General features: G+C 37.0%; 1 protein-coding gene across 18 annotated transcripts in view; it reads right to left on the bottom strand.

The window, feature by feature from the left end:
• LOC146595337 (uncharacterized) overlaps nt 1-20244 on the bottom strand; it is a 206295-nt gene that overhangs the window by 76546 nt on the left and 109505 nt on the right. For all 18 annotated transcript variants that reach the window (XR_014895950.1, XR_014895946.1, XR_014895948.1 and 15 more), the window contains one exon: nt 3635-3819. The gene's annotated coding sequence lies outside the window, so the exon portion shown is untranslated. The remainder of the gene's footprint in view (nt 1-3634; nt 3820-20244) is intronic.

Genomic DNA, 20244 nt, shown 5'->3' with positions numbered 1-20244 from the left:
TGTTTTTTAAATTTAGCAGCAGCTAAGTCACTTCTTCCTCACAGGACTTCATCCACAAGGTTAATGTACAGAGAGAACTACATCCTGAAGACCACTGCAATATTTATTCCTGCAAGTGGCCATTCTTGAAACCTGTCAGAAAGAAGTTTGAATTACACAGAACAACATTCATTTTATAATCACTTTTCATTTGGAAATTCAATCAGCCAACTGAGTATATGAACAAGGGTTTATATTAAGAGGACCTTTATAAAATTTTCCACAAAAGAGAAAAAGGTTGCAGTTAAAGTATGAAGTCCTCCAAATTTATATGATGTCAAAGCTAAGATTGCTGTGTTCTCAGAAACAGCTATTTTTATTGAAGTAGCCCTATCAGTAAGTCTGATGCTCAGCATTGTAAGTTCATCCAAAATATTTATCTTTTGGCAATATTCTAAAGAATTGAAAGAAATGGAAATAAGAGGCAACTAGCTTCTCCCATAATTAACTTTCCCTGTTTTACTGCTATCATTTGAGTTGGATGGAAAAGGTAATACCTTTCAAATGAATTAACTTCAGGATAAGTCTTATCTTTATGTTACCTACTGATTTATATGCCAACACATTCCTTCTCTGAAAAAAGTAGGATTATCAGTCATTTCCTGTGGACTGGAGAGAAACTTAGACTTGAATGATAGGCTTGCAAGAGGGATTTAATATCTGAGTAACTGCACTGTCCATTTTCCATGCGCGTTTCTCACCAGCTGAGTTAAGATCCCTCATGTACATGGGAATCTGCTTTTCACAGAAGGGTCTAAAGCTCTCACTATGAAGACTCAAAATTATTCATTTTCTTGTGGAATTATAAAGAAAACTGCAGCTGAGAGGAAAAAAAAAACAAAACCAAATATCTTTCTTCACCTACACACACCTAAATTAATATTCAAAAATGAAACAAGCACAGGGTCAGGCATTCCCCCCTGCTGGTTTGAGAATTTAAGAACATCATGTTCTCTGGGCCAGAAACTGAGATATTAGAATGAGCAAAGTTAATCCGAATCTGTGTCTGCAGCTGTTTTCAAAACACTTCATTTCTCACTTTATAATAGGTGAGATAAGACTTGACTTACTGACTTCCCTTTCTGCTTATATCCTGAGCAATGCAGATGTATGTTTGCTGAGAAAGTTGAYTGCACCTATCCAGGAAACCTGAAACATGGGAGAATATTTTCTCCTCCCCTTGAGAGTATCCAGTGTAAGCATATTTGAAGGAAGATTTATGTAGCATTAAAAGGCTTTTGAGGTTTGTTCCAAAAAGCCTCTTACGAATGAATACATAAAAGAACAACCATTGGAATAAGAAAATAGTAAGAGTATTGAATGGTAAGTATCTAGCCCAAGATACACTGGTTAGTATTTTGGACATAAACTGGACTATTACTAAGAAACCTGTGAAACAAAATAACAAAAAAAGAGAGAAAATGCTACTCCTCTGCTCCAGAGGTTAGTACTTGCAGTATACAAGCTTTGCCTACAACAATTTTACTTAATTATTTATGACAATATCATTGGGCATTATCTGATTTTAGCATTAGCTCGCTTTCTTCCTCAACAAATGAATGTCAATCTGCAGAGGGTAAGCACAAAACTTCATGCCATTAGAGTTCTTGAGATAGATAATTTCCTTATAAATATATGAAGATGACAAAAATTCTTATGGTAATTCTTATGTAACAAAATTCTTATGGTGAGCTATTTATGTTTTAAATTTAGTGTAAAATATAAGGACACGCAAATCCCAGCTGCTTAACATCACTGCCATGTAATTTAAGACATAAACCAAAACAAAAACTGGCCAACTGATCAACACTTCAATAGAGATCACTATTCTACATGAACATTTTCAAGCCCAAAAACTCGCAACTCATTCAGTACCTTTCCAGTGCATATTCACAACCCCAAACAAACTTAATACATGGGCTTACTGGCCAAGGCTTTCAATTTTGGTCCAACAGCAGGGGGAATCAAAACACAGAGTCAAAGAGCCCTCACAGAAACTGCCCTGCTAGCAACCCTCTTTCTTACACACCAGTGGCATTCAAGCCCTGTTATCTCAGCCGATCTCAACTGTGTCAGTACCAATACAAGAGATACCTAACGCACTAAATCAAAATGTCCATTACAGACAGGCCTTTGTCTTCACACACAGTAAATCCAGAATATTTTATGTGTTTATACACATGTGTGCATGCACATGCATATAGTTAATCCACACACGTTCTTAAGTTAAACAAAGTGATACTGTAGCATACTAGGATTCCCATTCATCTCCACTTTTATTCTATTCTTAATTTAAACCATAGTTTGACTGTACAGGTTACAGAGCAGTGCAATAAATTTATAAGCAAAAGATTAGTTTACGCTAGACAGTTCTAAAAATAAAAAACTGAGGAACTCGTTATGTAAGTCTTTGTATATTTTTTTTACTATCTCTGGTGGTCCAGGGTGTGCCCAGAACATGGTTCTACCATACAGCTGCTGTTTTTATCAACAGCATTTGGAATGACTACAAAAAAAAAGTATGCATGCTTTCTCTTTATGCAGACATACAGGAGATGGGATAACCAGATTAAAAAAATACAYGGATATACATGCTATTGATTCTCCAACAAACACTTATTACCTACTGCAATATTTTCTACCACAAATATTCCCTTTGATGTTAACAAGAAAGATGAGATACAAGGGCTGGAAGGATGCTTATGTCCATGACTGTCTTAACTAAAAACTTATCTGACTATAAACAAATGAAAAACAAATCATTTGCAGGTCCTGGCCAAATTCCTTAAGATGTAAAGTGAGCATTCTATTATTTTTCATAAAAGTGACTCTATATTACTATGGATGTGAACACCTGCAGTAGTAAGTACTGTATCCACACACATTTATACAATAAGGTCTTAAGGCATGAATTTTTGTTATACATATGACCTGAAACTGAAGCAGGAGAAACAGACTTATGTATCTGAGAATGTATTGCTAGCCTTCTGAAAACACTCTGTGTAAGAGATATTAAGAATTCAGTCACATAAAAGGTATCATGATGACATCTCACCTAGCTGTACTAAACTGATAAAGCAATAAGGAAATACACTAGAAAATTTTCATTCACCAAACTTAAGATAACGGGTATCACTACTGAATACAAAACAAAGGTAGTAAGAACAAAGCAAGTCCACTAACTGTGTTCAGCGCAAAAAACGTGTGCAGCTACTTCTCAGGAGCTACATAAGCCAAAACATACTGTGTTATTTAGTGATTCATACTTTTCACACTTGCACTAAAACCTGTTTTTCATAGCTGAACATTTCTATCCTTTTACATACATTACCACAAAACAAAAAAAGCATAAATAGAGGTTTCCATTCTGCATAGCTAACAGACTATTTCTTCAAATATATGTATTTAATTCTGGTAATAATATTGGTGTTATTGTTGTTTCCCTTTTCATTATGTACCAAAGTATTACACTGAAACTTTGTTCTTACATGGAATTGCTGCTAGAGACATTTCAGCAGACAGGTCAATGCACAAACAGTATCTTCTCTGCTCAACTTCACCTTCTACTTTACAATTAAGTTTTTTTTTGTCTTACCATAAGTTTCCAAAGAATCTTCTAGGAGTCCTGCAGATGATRTCATAAAAAATGTTTCTTCAGTTACTTTCATTCTGTGTTTTGAATGATGGTTCAGATGAGGAAGAGGTTTTTTGTTTAAAAGCGTTGTTTTGCAGCTGTTTATTTCTCACGCCTTATAGGGAGACTCCATCCTGGCTAATATGCTGAAAAATAATTAAAAGAATAATCTTTCACCATGCATAAACATGGAAATATGTATCAACTGAAGCAGCAAATGTCAAGTAAAGTGTTTATTTTTCCTGCTTTTGTAACTCATGGGCAGGATCATCCATGTTAGTTGTAAGAAAGAACTCCYGAGCACTGCTTTTAGATCTCAAATGCAGAGAGAGATCTGGACATGCAAGTCTAAGAATCAAGGTTTTACAGAAACATCCATCTTTAAAAATTGGGTCCTGTATCAAAGCGTAGGCAGGAAAGCACAAGACATCCTTCAGTTCATAAACTTAACTTTGCAAGGGCAGCAATTCCCAAACAATTCTCCATACAAGGATTTTATTCTTTTTGTGGCCCTTTTATCAACACAGTGCTAGATATTTCTCTGTCTTAATGTGTGAGCTCCACGATTATATTGCACAGAAGAACCATCTTTGTCAGAAGACTACAACTGTAACATTGAAGAAAAYGCAGCAGATCAAGCAGCATGTATACATACACATTTCAAATTGCTCTCCATACAGTGACACAAACTATAAAAGAAATTATCTACATTGTAAAGCAGGGTAACAGCATTGTTTTGAACTGTATGTTGTAAGCATTTCACCAAAGCAAAAGAAATAGACACCTGCTTTTTGACTTCCAAGTAAAGTAGTCTGTAAAATAACAGTGTACCTGATCTGATGGACTGTCTTGCACAGGAGTAACATAACCATTTTTCAAGCATCTTGGGGATTTTTCACATTTTCCAGTACAAAGACTAAGCATATTTCAGTCAATGGTAATACCTCACTTTATGACTGTACAGATCATAAATTCAGGCTGGCGATTTACTAAGGATACTGCTCACTCTTCATGATGCCAGAGGTGGAATCAACATCACAAGCTTAAGCCCAGTTCTAGATAACATGCTAGCTTACTGCTGAAGAATGACTCTGCTTTTTCACTAGAAAAGGGCCTCTTCCACAAAGGCTGTCTCTAGGTAAATATCTACCCTACAGTTTGAGAGAGGGGGCCAAGCCCAGCGTGCTGCAGGAGACCCATCCCCAGCTGCAGTGCATATGGGGAAACAAGTCATCTCAGATGACGCAAATCTTGCAGAGACAGTAGTTCTTGCTCATACATATACTCGCAGACAATTGAAAGACTCATTAAGTAATATTTGAATAACCTGACAATTTAATCTTTAGTGTAATCACTGTAAKATGTGCTTGTAAGAAATAAATAAAGCTTGACAAGGACAGGTTAAATGTATAAAAAACCCATGCAGGTATTTAATGGAATTTAATGTAAGAAATACTGAATTTTTCTGTACCTATGTAAAATACACACAAGCATACAACTTTCTATAGAGACATATATACTGTTGCCCTCAGCAAACAATTTACATTGTGCCTGGGTGATTAATGTGCCTTGGACTATTAATGTAYGTTTTAATTACTGTCCCAAGGAGATGAGCATATAATAGCAGCTAATCCAAACACCATTTTAGAACTTCATTGGCATGGTTCATTATTTGGGGGGGGGGAAGAAAAAAGCTTGTTAGATGAGTATTTGCTTTTGAGAAGTTTGAGATTAAACAGAAAAGCAATAGACTCTTGCCTATGAGGTTGCTTAACTTACAAGCAAATCACAAGTTTCATGATATTTGGGGTTGTTCTTAAAGCCCTGGCTCCTGCAGTTATGCAATAATCACAGCACACTTAACACTTTTTAAGATTAATTATACCTTTAACCCCCATCTTCAAGGATAAATGCCTAAAATGTTTATCTTGGCAGCTCAAAAAGCACGCAGCAAATTAAAAGAAACTCCACAGCATTTATTTTAACATCTTATAACATTTAAACATTGTCATGAATTTTGAAGGCCAAGTTAATATTTTTCTAAATTAAATACCTGGAATTAGTAATGCCACACCACTAACCCAGAAACTACTGTGAAGGCCAAGGCCAGTCCAGCTAGTAAGATCAGCTTTCTGGCAGCGCTTCTAGCTGATGGCCAGCAAAAATACCTATGTACCTTAGACAAGCTTGGCGAGAGCAGTATTGCTTGCGTGCAGCTACCAACCCACTCCTGGCTATAGCCATATGTGCATGACCTCCACAGGAGAGGTCGAGCAATGCCCACACAGGCCTTCTGCATCATTCAGCTCGCTGAACCTTAGAGCAACATGGACAGATTAATGAGGAGGGCCAAGAGGATCTGGGGCTCGAGCATTCATCAGCCCTGTGAAAAGAGGCTAAGAGAACTGGGACTGTTCAGCTGAGAGAAGGGAAGGCTTCAGGGAAACCTAATAGCAGCCTTGCAGGACCTGCGAGGAGGTCACTAAGACATCAGAGCCAGGCTGTTCACAGTGGTGCATGGGGGGAAGATGAGAGACAATGGACAGAAGTTGAAATAAGAGAGGTTCAAACTTGGACAATTTTTTTCGCTATGAGGTCAGTCAATCAGTGGAAAAGGCTGCCCAGAGAGGTTGTACCTGGAGCACAACCAAGATGTTTCAAGATGTAACTGGAAAAAAGCATGAGCAGCCTGGTTTGACCTCACAGTTGTCCCTGCTTTGAGTACCAGGTTGATCAGAGACCTCCTGAGATCACTTCCTACCTGAATAATCCTATGATCATTCTGTAGTGCTTATCAACACTGCCTGTCTGACATGTTTGCTCAGTTAAAGTCTTCTCAGAAGGTTTCATTTCCTCTATTCACTCTTTAGAGGCCTTTCTCTGATACCTTTCACTCTGCAAAAGAATGAGCAACGTTGTCTTAACTGACATCAATGCTTTTTTTTCTCCCAGAGACAACTATTCTTTTTGGCACGTGAACCCCAATGTATTTTAAACAAATGCTCTGAAACCTAGGGGTTGATTCTGAACTGTAATTGTTACTGTAATGAGTTACCCCCCTACAGCATCAACATGCAAAACAGAGAGGAACATTTTTTTCCCTACTACAAACGCAATTAATTTAGTTCAGGCCATGTTCAGCTTGATCTTTTCAAGAAATAGAACCCTACTTCTGACCTTGACACATCCTTTCTTATGTGATCATATCAACTGCTGAAACTACCAGTAAAAAGGTATGTCCAATCTTTTTTCTGTATATGCCCTATGTTTGCAGCTCTCAAAGCACATTGCTGAGATTAAGAACAGTCCTGTGGAGGGAGCTTCCACACCTAACAAAAAAATCAGAGCAAGTGATCAGCAAGACTTGAAAAACAGAACTTCTCCATATGCCTACCTGCACAAGTTTCCCTAATTTTTATGACTACTGTAACACTCAGAGACTAAAAATGCACATATGGCAATATACGAAGGAACTGGGAAGCAGGAGTGTTGAGATACCTGAGACTTCTACCATTTGACATTTGAAAACGCTGATTCTTTTCTTTCTTTGGCTACCACATAAAGCCCCAGGTACATTTTAGTACACATAGTTCATTATTCAATTCTAAAAATAATGCAGAGTGGAAGTCATTGAAAAAAACACTCTAGGTAAGAAATAGTCATGTCAGATCACCCCAAAGTAGTTCCAAATACAGTTAGCACAAAGCTGCTGTATTTTTATTATAAGACCACCTCTTTAAAGCAACTGATTTTCATCAGTTCCTGCAGTGCTTTTGCTTCATTTCTTTTTCTTGTCCAGCTGTGCCATAACTTCATTTTTCTAACATACATAATTTTCCCTAAGAAAAGATCAAGTGGACAAAATAAGTTCCTACTTCTGGCACCAAGACATTACTGAGCTCCACAAGCTATTGCAAAGAAGTCCCATAAGCCTCACTTAAAAACAAAACAAAAAAACAAAACACAGGTCCAAGCTTGCCAGCATATCTGCCTCTTACATTCACAGAACCTTGTCTCAGAAAAAAAGAAAAATCTTTATTATGTATGAGGTGTAGACTATCTGCAGTGGGCTCACAGAGCCAATTAAAAAAAAGGAGACAGAGGTGGGTTCCTAGCTGCATTCACAGTCAGTGAAGAGCTCAGCTTCAGTTGCTGTTTGGGAGCTGCAAAGAGATCATGGATTGAGACGAAGATGGGCACACAAGACCTGTCCCTGTAAAGGATGGGGGAAAAATGCCAGTGCACACATAACGGGGGTGCGTGTGTGTGTGGTTAGCGGTGTGTGGAAAAGAGCAACAAGATCAGAGATAATGTGATGAGGATCGAAAGATCAGCCCACAAGAAAAGTTTGCTAGAAGAGCTACCTGCCTGTCATGGTGGTGGATAGCACTTACAAAAGGTGAAGAACCACAGCAGCACCCTGATAGTGACTGGACCCCAGAGCTCCTTGTGACAAGAAATCTGAGGATGGCAATAAACCAGTAGCAACCAAGAATTTGGGGAGGCTTTTTTTTTTCAGTCCTTCTTTTAAAGAATTAAATCTATCTTTTTGGATTAGTCTTACAGATTTTCTTAGTCCTATTTGACATTTTCTCTTCTCACTACTGCCACTACACATGCCCATCATAGCTCTTTACTACTATGCATGTCATGCAGTTCTATAGTGTTTCACTGTTGAAAAGGAAAAAAAAAAACAACTTGTTTTTTTGTTTCTCAACTACTGGAACATCAACTACATTTAACCCCTCTGCCTCAAAAGAATGAAAAACACCCATGAGACCATTTTCTAACTTCTAGCAGCTTGCTAAGCCTGTATGTGTTTGCAGCTCAACAGACATGTAAGAGATAGTTACATTAAATATAAATGAACCGTAATAACCCAAACATGAATAAACTTGTATGAGTGACTGTTGCTGACTCTGATAGAAAGCAAATATATCTATTTATATTCCTATTCAAGCCTAAAACATCACAAGTATTTCTTTTGTTACCTAAAAATATTCTGACTTTTTTAGACATTATGAATGAAACCCTGGCTCCACTAAAATCAATGGCTGAAATTCTGTTTTTCTCACTTTGGCCAGRATTTCACCTGGCGCTTGAGTCAGGCACACACTGACCCTGTAAACAATTACTGATGCTCTAAGTGCTGGTGCGACTTGCATGCTAGTGAATCTTGCTATCACAAAGAAGTCCCTGTTCTGGGCTCTGCTCCATACGCTGCCAGAGATTACGCCCTCCATGCCAAACCAGCAACACGGGCTGAGGGCACTAAGTCTCCTCTGAGTTTAGCAATGAAGCAGCTCAGGTGTAGGCACATATTCCTTCCTGCCAATTCAGCTGAGGAATTATTAATCCCCAGTAAAGGGGTGGAACAGGGAGTCTCAGGCAGCAACAGCATAAACCACTTCAGGAAGGTGTGCAAGAGCTTGCCTGCCAGCACCCAAAGTTTCCTCATGTAAAGAATCCTATTGACATCAAAGAGATTGTCTGCGTCACTGCAATCTGTGACACGTGTTTGCATAAAAGACTGAATCTCAACTAAAATATACATTTAAAAAAATGTGCAATATGGTATCCCTTTTACTAAAATATTACAAATAATTCCCAGAAAAAAATAGTACATTATTGCATTAAAATTCAGCTAATTATTTAAAATACTGTCAATACTGTGTATGTATGCTAATGTCCATAGAAAACTTACTGTGCTTCTGCAAATCCATGCCAACCAATATGTGCTAGTATAAATTAAGAGAAGACTTTGCTATAAAAATGTATTTATAACCATGCATCTAGAAATATACTTATGCTGAAGCAGGGAATTTTAAGTTGTTTCCCAGGCTGTTCTTGTATCCAACTGCAACCTGTTTATTTTGACCTCAGTTCTCAGAAACTGTTGATGCCACGGTAAAAATATGCTGTGTGTTCCAAAAGGCAACAAACACTTCTAATGACAGAATACTCCATCTGTGCTGTGAGGACGTACAGTTTCAGTCTATAGCTCGTATAGGCTCCATCTCAACATGAATACTTCRATAACCGAGAGAAGAGTAATGTAAACTATACTGTAGCTAATATTAGCTAATATTGCAGGGTATGCTCCAACATTAAAAAAATATGAAAAATAAGCCCTTTTAGAGAGTTCTAAGCTGACTAGTTTATATCACTATAATCTAGATATACCAGCAGCACTTTTATCCTACCCTTCCTCTTCTGATTTTACTAAGTAGAAGCTTTTCAGTTTTTTTAATGTTTCACAAGTACAAAATAAAACAAGCTTGCTTAAAAACTGCCCAGTGCTATCAAAAGTGTTAAAGCATACACAACATATGGCACTATTTACAGCTGGCTGACACACTGAACGCAAGGGAATTTTCCACCAACCTCATATTCTGGAAAAGGTATGCTACAGAAAAATGCATGTGGGGATCCTTTTGATTTTTCTTGCATCTTCTCTTCTGATATGATGCAGCTGTGGAGCAACATCCAATGGTACTGGTAGCATGAAACGGCAATCTTTCCTTTTACCAAGGTCTGGTACCAATTACCATGGATTTAGAGGCACTATATAAAAGACAGTGCTGATTTGTTTCTAAATTTGTATCTTGATTAAACTGTCAGATTATAGCACAAAAGCAGAGCTTATCTGATTTTAAAATGCTAGTACAATAAATTATCCAAGTGCAGTACGATTTGAAAAAAAAACATATGGACGGATCAATAATGTATTTTATGTTTAAATTTCAAAATTTGGTTATGTCAAATCAAATAGAATAGAAGCAACATTTTATAAGTCAGCATACTCAAACTGTAAACTCAGTATGTTCCAAATTAAAACTGCATGTGAGGAGAGACTGTGAAGCAGGATTTTAAAAATCAGCAAGTTGGCCAAGAGAATAACAACTGCATTATTGTTTTCAAAAGATTTTAAAATGGTTTTGGTACATGTAAAAGTAAACATGAAAGCCCAAAACTCATTTCTCGGGAACAAAGATGTAAATCTGCATGGGTTRTAGTAGTGGTTTTCAGCATTTACTCCTGAAAACAGAGCAGAATTTGGTCTCACTCTGTTAAAGCTAAGTAATTTCCCCCAAAGTACCTTCAATTATTCTAAATATATTTTAACTATCTAGAATTTCAACATCTAGGATTAATGCTGTAAACATACATAATGATTGTGATCTAATGAAAGAAAATATCAACATAAACATGGTGAAGCAACAGCCATACAAAATTTCCAAATAGTAGATCAGGAATTAAACTACTGTTATTAAAGCTGCAGTCATTAAACTACTGTTATTGAAGCTTTAATAGTATGCTACACTGTTCTGTGTAACAACGCAAATATCATCAAAAAAGCAGGAGAGATTAAGTTTTCAATTACAATTACAAGCCACTGCTTTTACTAAAGCTTCTGCTTTTCTAACTATTGTTCTTCCATGTGCCAACACAACTTTCCTACTTACTTTTCCATGCTATCTGTGGAAGAAAATAGTTATTCTAAAATAATTAATTAATCAGCATGCACCCCCCAGAAGGGAATACAGAAGGCATACAATTAAATGATAAAAGTATTACATAGTGAAGATTAGGCATATTTTTATACCCTCAAAAGAGGGTAATTGATCCTCCCCTCTCTCCAGTTTCAAATGTGGAACTTGGACGCTATGGGTTCTTTCCCACACAAATCAAGCCTTAGGTCTTTTGAACTGAAACAATATGGGATGATTATTGTGGGAAATTTTTTACTGTTACTGTAATTTAAAACTTTCTGTACTCAATTTTGCATTTTCTATAAATCAAAAACCCATTTCACTTAGGGCTACAATTAAACAGAGGAAATCAAAGACTAACTTCTAAGCAAGTCTTGCTATTAATCATAGGATGAACTAGTAGTACAACTACTTTTACTGCAGTTTCTTTCTGCCTGAGAACTACATTTTAATCTAAAGCTTGAGCTTCTTAGAAGAGACTGTGTCAAAGATGAGACAAATTAAACAAAGGTGTAATAAATGTTACAGTATTGCATGCCATTAAGATGTAAGAAAAATACAAAGGTGCTGACTTCTGCAGTAACAAAAAAAAAAAATCACTAGCTACAATACAATCAATCAAGGTGATCTATAGGCACCTCTTTCACCTTTTGACACAACAGAAGCCTGCTAAAAAGTATAGTTCCCACAATGTTTGCACTAACGCAATGCTATGAGACATTTACTTAGGGTCTGATTCTGTGATTACAGAAGTCATTGGGCTTTACCCTTCACCACAAGGAGACCCAGAGTCACGGCTTTCATGTTATGCATCTGAACAGAAATATGTATTTTCCTCCTTTTTAAAGTATAGTTTACAAGAGTATTGGATATCAGCATCAGAATTTTTGATTTAAATTTTGATATATAAACATGAACATAAAAACCTAGTGAAAAATGAAACTCTGTGGCACATGTAAACTCAGGGCTTCTAGTTTTTCAAACCTGGAGTCAAAATGATCCATTTTTATTGTCTAATAATAAAAGAATACAACTTAAGTGTTAAATAAAATAAAATAAAATATGCAGTCTTAAATCAATAGAAAGAGGTGCTTCATTGAGCCTTCTTGGAGTTTCTTTCTCTCTCTGTCTCTCTCTAACAGAAAATGTTTACAGCGTTGCTGTGGTGTTTTTGGTTTTTTTTTTTTTTTTTAATCTTCAGTGTCCAGTATTTTTGGGAGAGGTTTCTTGCTGTAACAGACAAATTCCTTCATTGTGTTACTCCCTGCAAAGTCCCACCAAACTGCAAGTCACTGCATTATTTGCGCTAGTCTGTCCAAACTAAGAATAATCAATAACAGTAATTTATTCATAAAATATACACTCAAAAATGGCTTTTAATTGAAACACATTCTTTAAGGATGGCACACAAGCTAAAACAATTACTGCAACCTTGCCTATCAGTAAGTTTGTAAAGAGTGGACGCATGTTGACCTGAAAAGTGAAAAAAGAAAAAGCGCTGAAATCCCCAAAAATAGAATACAAAAGTTCGTGAAGTTTTGTGCAAACAGCATGAAAAAACAGGAGTGTTTGCTGCCTACAGATAGTTACAAATCCTGTCCAGCCTAACCAACTGAACGTCCATCCTTTCTCTCATCTTCTTTATCACATGAATTTATCCCACTTGATCTCAAAAGCTACTGTAAACTAAACGGGGAAATCGCCTACACTGTCTAGCTTATGATTCTCAGGATGCAGATCCCCAATCCCTTATGTGCAGCTGTAGGTTGAAGGGTTATAACATTAGAGATAGTAAGCATATAAAGACAAGTTACCAGAACCACTCACGTGAGTCACTGATGCAGCTGGACACACACAGATGCAAGCACTGGATCACATTCAGGGTCCACGAGCACTCACTTAAAGATTTCTGGCATCATTAATAATCAGGCTATAGAGCTCTCAAATAAGGTACAGAATTCCYAGGGAACATTTCAGAAAACTATACTAAACTATAGGCCTGCCGTATTTCCACTTGGTTGCGAGGCCTGTTTTTCACACAATCCTTTTTGGCTGCAGACAGGAGGAGCCAGGAGGCAGTGGTAGGAGGGGGAGAGGGCAATTCTGGAAATGTGATGACTTCTGCTGTGATGACTTCTGCTTACAAACTTGACTGCACGACCACTGTGTGTAAAAGTAATTCCCACACATAAACACCTGCAGCATTTGACTGTCAATACTTATTAGAAATGTAGGGAAAAAATAGTTTTATAACATTAATTAAAGCACAGCTGGGCTTCTGCAGTCACTGAAGCATGACAGCAGCGTTAGCTGGCTGAAGCTGTCCACATGGTGGAACCAGTGTGGCTCTCTGCACGTGGCCAAATCCTGCACCCGCTTCCCAATTCTGTACATCACGTGCCTGTCTGCGACACTCTCCAGACAAGCAGTGCTCTTGATGAGAAAGAAAACTGGAGACTGGGTGGTTAAGAAAGCTTGCTCACTTGAGCTGGCTGTAATTTGCTACACAGTGCCAATACTGCAGAAATAAGGCAGTCTGACAGAAACTCAAATCTTTCAGCACTAACTCAGGATGGGTTACTGTTAAAAAAAAAAAAAAAAGAGGGGGAAAAAAGGCAAGAAAATCCTGACTTAGTAGCTTAACTACATTCAGGCAAGTAACAGGATAAGAAAAGTGAATTATCAGGGAAAAACATTCAGCAAACTAAAGATTTAAAATACACCACTGTCATCATTTTAACAAGTTCCCTCTCAGTTAGCTGTTCTGCAGAGAGAACATAAAATGTTATGATATATAAGTTTTATCTTCCATGGTCATTGTCTAGTATTCCGTAAAGATTTTTTTTTAATTCAATGATCTAATTAATTTCCCCATACTTTCTTAAGGTGCTATCAACATACTGCATTTTAGTTATCCGTACAGCAGCATCCTAAAATGGAAAGAAAACGGACCCAGCAATTTCCCAGCATCTTTCTGCTGAACTCTTCTGATCAGACTTCAGACTTTGATTTGAGGTGTTTCTATGCAGATGCTGTGAGTGTTGTAATTGCACTTACTACTTATGAATGCATAAAACACAGCAGCTTATTTTTTGAAGATGCTGGCAATGAAAGCAGCACCTCATGGCAAGCAAGCAAGGCAGCAAATGACCTTCCACTCTGGTAAGAAGTGCCACTGAATTTGGGGAGGCAGAAGAGTCTCCTCTTAAAGTTATGAGTGAAAGCCACTGTTCAAGGGAAGTCCAGGCCTAGAACACCAGCTGAAGCAGAAATCAAGATGCAGCTTTGTGCAAACCAGTATTTAACCCCTTGAAATCTCTAAGTGCTGCACGTCAAAACAGTTCACAACTTCTCCCTTCTCAGCTTACTATAGATGTATGTTGTACTCTGTTTAGTCAGACACGAACCATTTCTCACAGAAGAAATGTTGTGTGCAAGGTGAGAGTTATCTCCAACTTGCAAGTGGAAGTGCCGAGACAGAGAAGAATGAAGAACCTCCAAAAAGCTCTTTCCTATGACACTCACAGCTGGATGTAAAACCATCTCCCAATTTCTTACTCATTTTTCCAAACAAGCGCATCACAACTCACACATTTTAATACTTCATCTAGACCTAATTTCTGGACAAGATGGACTTTGAGTCCACAAAACAAGGTGTGATTTGGGAAAGGAAAGCAAACTAGAAGACTGTTGTACCTGTTATAAAGAGCAGGCCAGAGTGGAAGTAAAGAGTGACAGCAGAAAATACTCTTCAATTTACTTTATCCTATGTTGCGGTTTAAAAAAGAAAGATAAAAAATTTTTATTTTTTTTTAGCTCCTCTGAATTTATAAAGATACTTTTGTGCTTATGAAAGGTAATAAGGATGCATATTTACCTATATGCACCTGCAGACATACATATACATATGTGAACATTTCCTCAGTCTGTGACACTGTAGTCTACATTTTACAGTGAGTTCTGGCAAGCCAGAACAGTCAGAAATATAATTTTCTTCTCAATTTCTTTACACTGTGAGTTGGATACGGCTGTTTGGCACCCATATAAAGTTCTGGGTTGGGCACAGAAACACTACAATTTCATTATTGTCAAAATAATTGTTATAAGCCTTTCAAATTTTGGTGCTTGCTGAGCTGAATATATTAAAGAGTACATACCCACACGGTCATGGATTGAGATTCACATGGAAAAGGGAGGTGAGGGAGTGAATAGCAAATCCCTGCAGAGTCTGAATTTTTTAACTTTTGTTGTCATCTCTGTGTTCCTCCTGAGATATAGTCTAATCTAAAATACAGACTAATTAAAGGTTCAGTAAAGAAGAGCTAACAAGCTTTCCTGGAGATCAACCTATGAAAATTCAGGCACATGTCTTAACTGCATATATTAGTTTTAAAACTGCAAATAGTGGAAGAACAAACAAAAAGTCTCACAGTTAAATTAGTATTAAGAGATCAGGCTGAAAATTATTTGGGCAGTGCACTTGCACACTTTGTTAGAGGTCTAAGTATTTTAGAAAAATGTTTCTAGTGAAAAGGTTTATCTACGTGATCAATGGCTATGTTTGACATCATGGTCTATTGGGTATTTCTTCCAATGGCAAATGAAAAGAGTAAAGCTACTCTCAGAGTGAAGTTCAACTCTTCGCAGATGACAAGTTCAAGGCCTATATACAGTTTAAGTCCCACTCAAATCAGTTCAGATAGCACATGGCTTTTTCTGTTCTTTTTAACACTGGAAACTACTTCTACAGAAGCTGCTGGGAGAAATACTTAGTACAAAGAGTAATTCTTAGCATCCCACTGATTTCAATAGTGTTACTCTTTTTAACCCACAGTCCAAAAAGTTTGTCTAGGTGGCTTTCTAAGCATCTTTTACTTTGAAAAAGATGTTTCTTAGACATACTACTGTACAGAAATTAGGGCCTGCTGAAGTATTAATATATGTGAGTTATGATCAGCTGTATCTGTGGTTAAGTGCTCTTTCTTACCTACTTGCTTTAAGCAACACTGTAAGCCTCGACTTCTGAAGGTATTTTGGAGGCAAGAAATATGGCTACCATTTTAAACTTGTTAAAAAGGAACTGTCCCCCCTGCAGCACTTTGTTGCATGGAAGAAAGTAACTGCCACTTTAAATAAGTACTAAATAACATCTTAAATGTGTACATGTGAATATTGTATGTACGACATCACTGATTTACATCAAAAGTGCATGCATATCAAAGTACATAGATCTCATACACAAAATATACATATATTGTAGTGGGTTATACTTTAAATGAAATAATTTTATAGACACAGTCTTAAGGCACCAAGTAGACAGTAGAAATAATTGTTTTAGTATCGTTTTAAATGTAAATGTCATGTAATATGTAATTTAAATGTAAATCTGCACCTTAAATCTTCAATCCATCAATGTAAATCTCCATTTAAGAAACAAAATTTCCATGTGACATGTTAATTCCTCCTTCTATAATAATTATAGAATAAGAAATGTGTAACTTTCCATTAAAAGACTGCTAGCTAGCTATTTTCATAACAGACTGAGCTGGAAAACTATTCATTTAAAAAGAATATGGCTACTAATAAATATAGATTTTAACGTGTAAAAGGCTTATTTGTAACATCAAGCAACAAAAAGTTGCTTGGAATCCCATCAAAAGCAAAAACAAAATCCCTGACAGACTGCCACAGAATTTGTAAGCTCATGCCCTTTGGGCTTCTCAGGCAGTTTCCGTGCATTTTGGACTAATACAATCAATTTCTCTTTCTCATGCACCTTGTGATTCATAAATGCCTGCCACAGTAAGGATAATACAGATGCCGTGTCCCTTAAAACAAGTAAGCAACACTCTGGCACTCCGTATTTTAAATCAATACAAAGCAAGAAGGCAAAAAAGCTCCCTGCATATGTCTGTATGTTCATACAGAATTGAGCATTCTTTGAATATACTTTAAGAGTCACCCAAGTTCAGACTTCCTGTTCTAGGTTTTTACATTACTGTAACTTTGCTTTAAGAGCATAACCCAAAATGCTCTGATATTTGTGGGAGACTTTGTCTCTGGACTGGACACTACTTTTTGTTCTTGTAGACAAATAAGACAATGAATCTCTTCTGCCAAAGGTTACGAAAATAATCAAGAGAACTCTCACTTCTTTCTTWAAAGAAAGAACATGCCACTAGGCAGAAAAAATTAATAATAAAAAAAGAATGACTTATTCAGGAGTAAGATCTTTTCAAAATAATACTAGTTGGATATACAAATGCAGAAGTAAATATACCAGAGTTCTTTGTGTGGGGACATCAAAACAAATACAATGACCAAAACCTCTTCGATTCAATCGAATAGCTTACCACCCTTTTGCATACTGAATTCCAACAAAAAGCATAATTAATTCCCAACAAAGCCGTCAATGCATTTAAACATCTATGACAAAGCTTTATATTCACTAGTACTTCCTGAACTGAAACACGTAACTGTCCATCTAAAATGCTGTAAATACTTGTAACATTTTAATTTTTACTACATCTTGCAGATAAAATAGTATTTCAACAGCTTTACCTTCTGGCTGGAACAAAACTATCACAGTTACGATGAGCAACATTTTAGAAAAACTAATATAAATTGTATTGAAAGAAAACCAGTATCAGGAGTACAACCTTTACAAAAACCCCAAACTAATCTCTTCCACCCAAGATAAATGATGAATTAACTTCAGTGTGTAGTATCTTGGCATACCAAGATTGTAGAACAAATACTATTACATTATTTTCTAAACTACTCAACATCCCTGCCTGTTTCCCTCCACAACTTCTAAATAAACAGACATGATGGTGTGCCTTTTGTTTTCTGGCTCGAGAGCAATTGTTTGTAGTGAACTTATCTATTTCTGAAATTACATATAACGATGAGAAATAAAAAAGGAAAAAATAGAGAAATGAGGTGACCTTCAAATAATGCTTTTTCTCCTGATGTTGCATTCTAAAAGTATTTGTGTTTGTAGTTATAAAAGCATGTGAACTTCTTTAATACTAAAATTAAAGATGCACTCACTTCTGGAAATGTCCATTTATACAGACAAAAGAATTTCAGCAGCTGAACGAATGCCACAGTAAACATATCTGTATGCAGGTATCTGAAGACATAGGCAACACGCTAAGTGTACACCAGATTTAAAGCGCTCCAAAGTATCAGTTAGCAATTCAAACACAATCAATCAAGGGCTATAGAAAATTATGACTTAATTAATATTTAATAAAGGTATATTGGTTATTATAATAACAAATCCATCTTTCCTTAGTTGTTCTTCCTCCCCCTTTGCAAAAACTGCAATCTGTATCTGAAGTGATTTACTTCTCTATTTGTGTTTTAACAAGTTTAAAAGAGCAAATCATTCGGAAAGCCCAGAAAGACTGGACAGGAGCTAAATGTTTTCCTTGGCAGACAACAGGACATGACGGCTGAGGTAATTTAAACTTACATGCATAAAAATAAATAAGAGTACATTGCCATCTTAAATCTATAGACTTCTTCCAAAAAGCCCGCCCTAATTTAAATAAAAAATGCAGAAGTCAATGCATCAATTACCTCCCTAATGCAGAACCAACGTACACCCTTTGCTTATTCATAAAACTCAAGATCTCCCTTCAGAACACCAGCAAAATGAAGCTCCTTGTAACATCCTCCCCTCCACACACTCCCTGTTCTTTTAACTCGCTCAGTGCATTGACGTGCATTTTCAGAATGTCAATCCTGGACAATTTTTATGAGAGTTTTAAAAAGTTTTGTGGAAGAGCCAGAAAACCTAGTAGCCGGATCATTACAGCAAACTGTTATGTATATAAACTTAGCCTAAATCCCTTTTGAAGTTGGTGGAAAAACACCCGTCACCTTAATAGGCCTTTGGATCAGATCCTTTGTTTCCAGAGGTACGGCACAGCAGATTTCCAACGTATGCAAGGAAGAGCGTGCGCCTACTAAACAACTGAGAACACTAATCTGTGAAAAAAGACTGTTTTTACACAAGACAACGCAAAATGATGCAAGCTTCTATCTGATAGGATATATTTTTAAAATACAGGCAGCAACAGGCTTGATTCTGGGCATTTCATTCCTGCCTACACGCATCAAATACACAAACTGAGGCATCAGAGACGGAATCATGTTCTGGTTTAGAGACTGTGTGTCAAATTTTCAAGAAATCCTAACAGCACCATGGTCACCAGGAGTTTTTAAGTAATGCAAGCGAGGGCAGAAAGAGCTGARGACAAATTTCTGCATGATTCTCATAAAAATCATGAACTGCTTTGCRCACTGTTGCTATGTTACTGGTCAGATTGACTAGTGAACCCACAGATGTGCATACGCGCAATGTGAAWGAATATCCGGGAACAGAGGGCCTGATCCAAAGCTCATCAAATTATACAGAGAGCATCCTATTTTCAGTCAGGCGCAGAGTTAAATGCACAAACAAGCACAGTTTTACACAGCCGGTACGGTTTACCATGGTGTAAACTTGGAACTGGCAGAAGTGCACGTGCACTTGAAAAATCCAACCGCCATTTTGTATCTACTGGGATCGCTCTACCTATGAACGTCTATTGTGCTGCTTACAGCAATTCCAGGGTATCGGAGCAACTTTGTCTGCTGGCCACAATCATGAGTCTAGCTAGCCACAGACATCCTGAATAAAGGAATATGTATCCCTGCACAAGTCAAATGCTGCGCACAAGCATGCACGCTATATGAACACACAGAAAACACTCTTCCCCGTAGCTATACTATTTGAGAAACAAAGCCACGCAATCATATTTCTAACTGTTTTTTGCTTTTTCTTTTTGGCCAGGTAGGCTTCACAAATTCAAATTATAATTATCACAGTACTGCATTGTTGTATATATACATACACACACACATATATATATCTCCAAATGCTTTATTACCTCGCAGACCCTGTTGAGGTTTTTTATATCCCCATGAAGGTGTCACATGGAACGAAGGCTGATTTCAGTGAAAGAGTTCTGTCTGCAAAGGAGTTGCTGCAATAGATGGATTTTACAAGTGGATGTAATTTACAAA

The sequence above is a fragment of the Rhea americana genome, unplaced genomic scaffold (assembly GCF_003343005.1).
Source record: "Rhea americana isolate MKP2758 unplaced genomic scaffold, rheAme1 scaffold_228, whole genome shotgun sequence".
Taxonomy (NCBI): Eukaryota; Metazoa; Chordata; class Aves; order Rheiformes; family Rheidae; genus Rhea; species Rhea americana.
The sequence above is the reverse complement of the archived record's forward strand: the minus strand, read 5'-3'. Positions and strand labels throughout refer to the sequence as shown.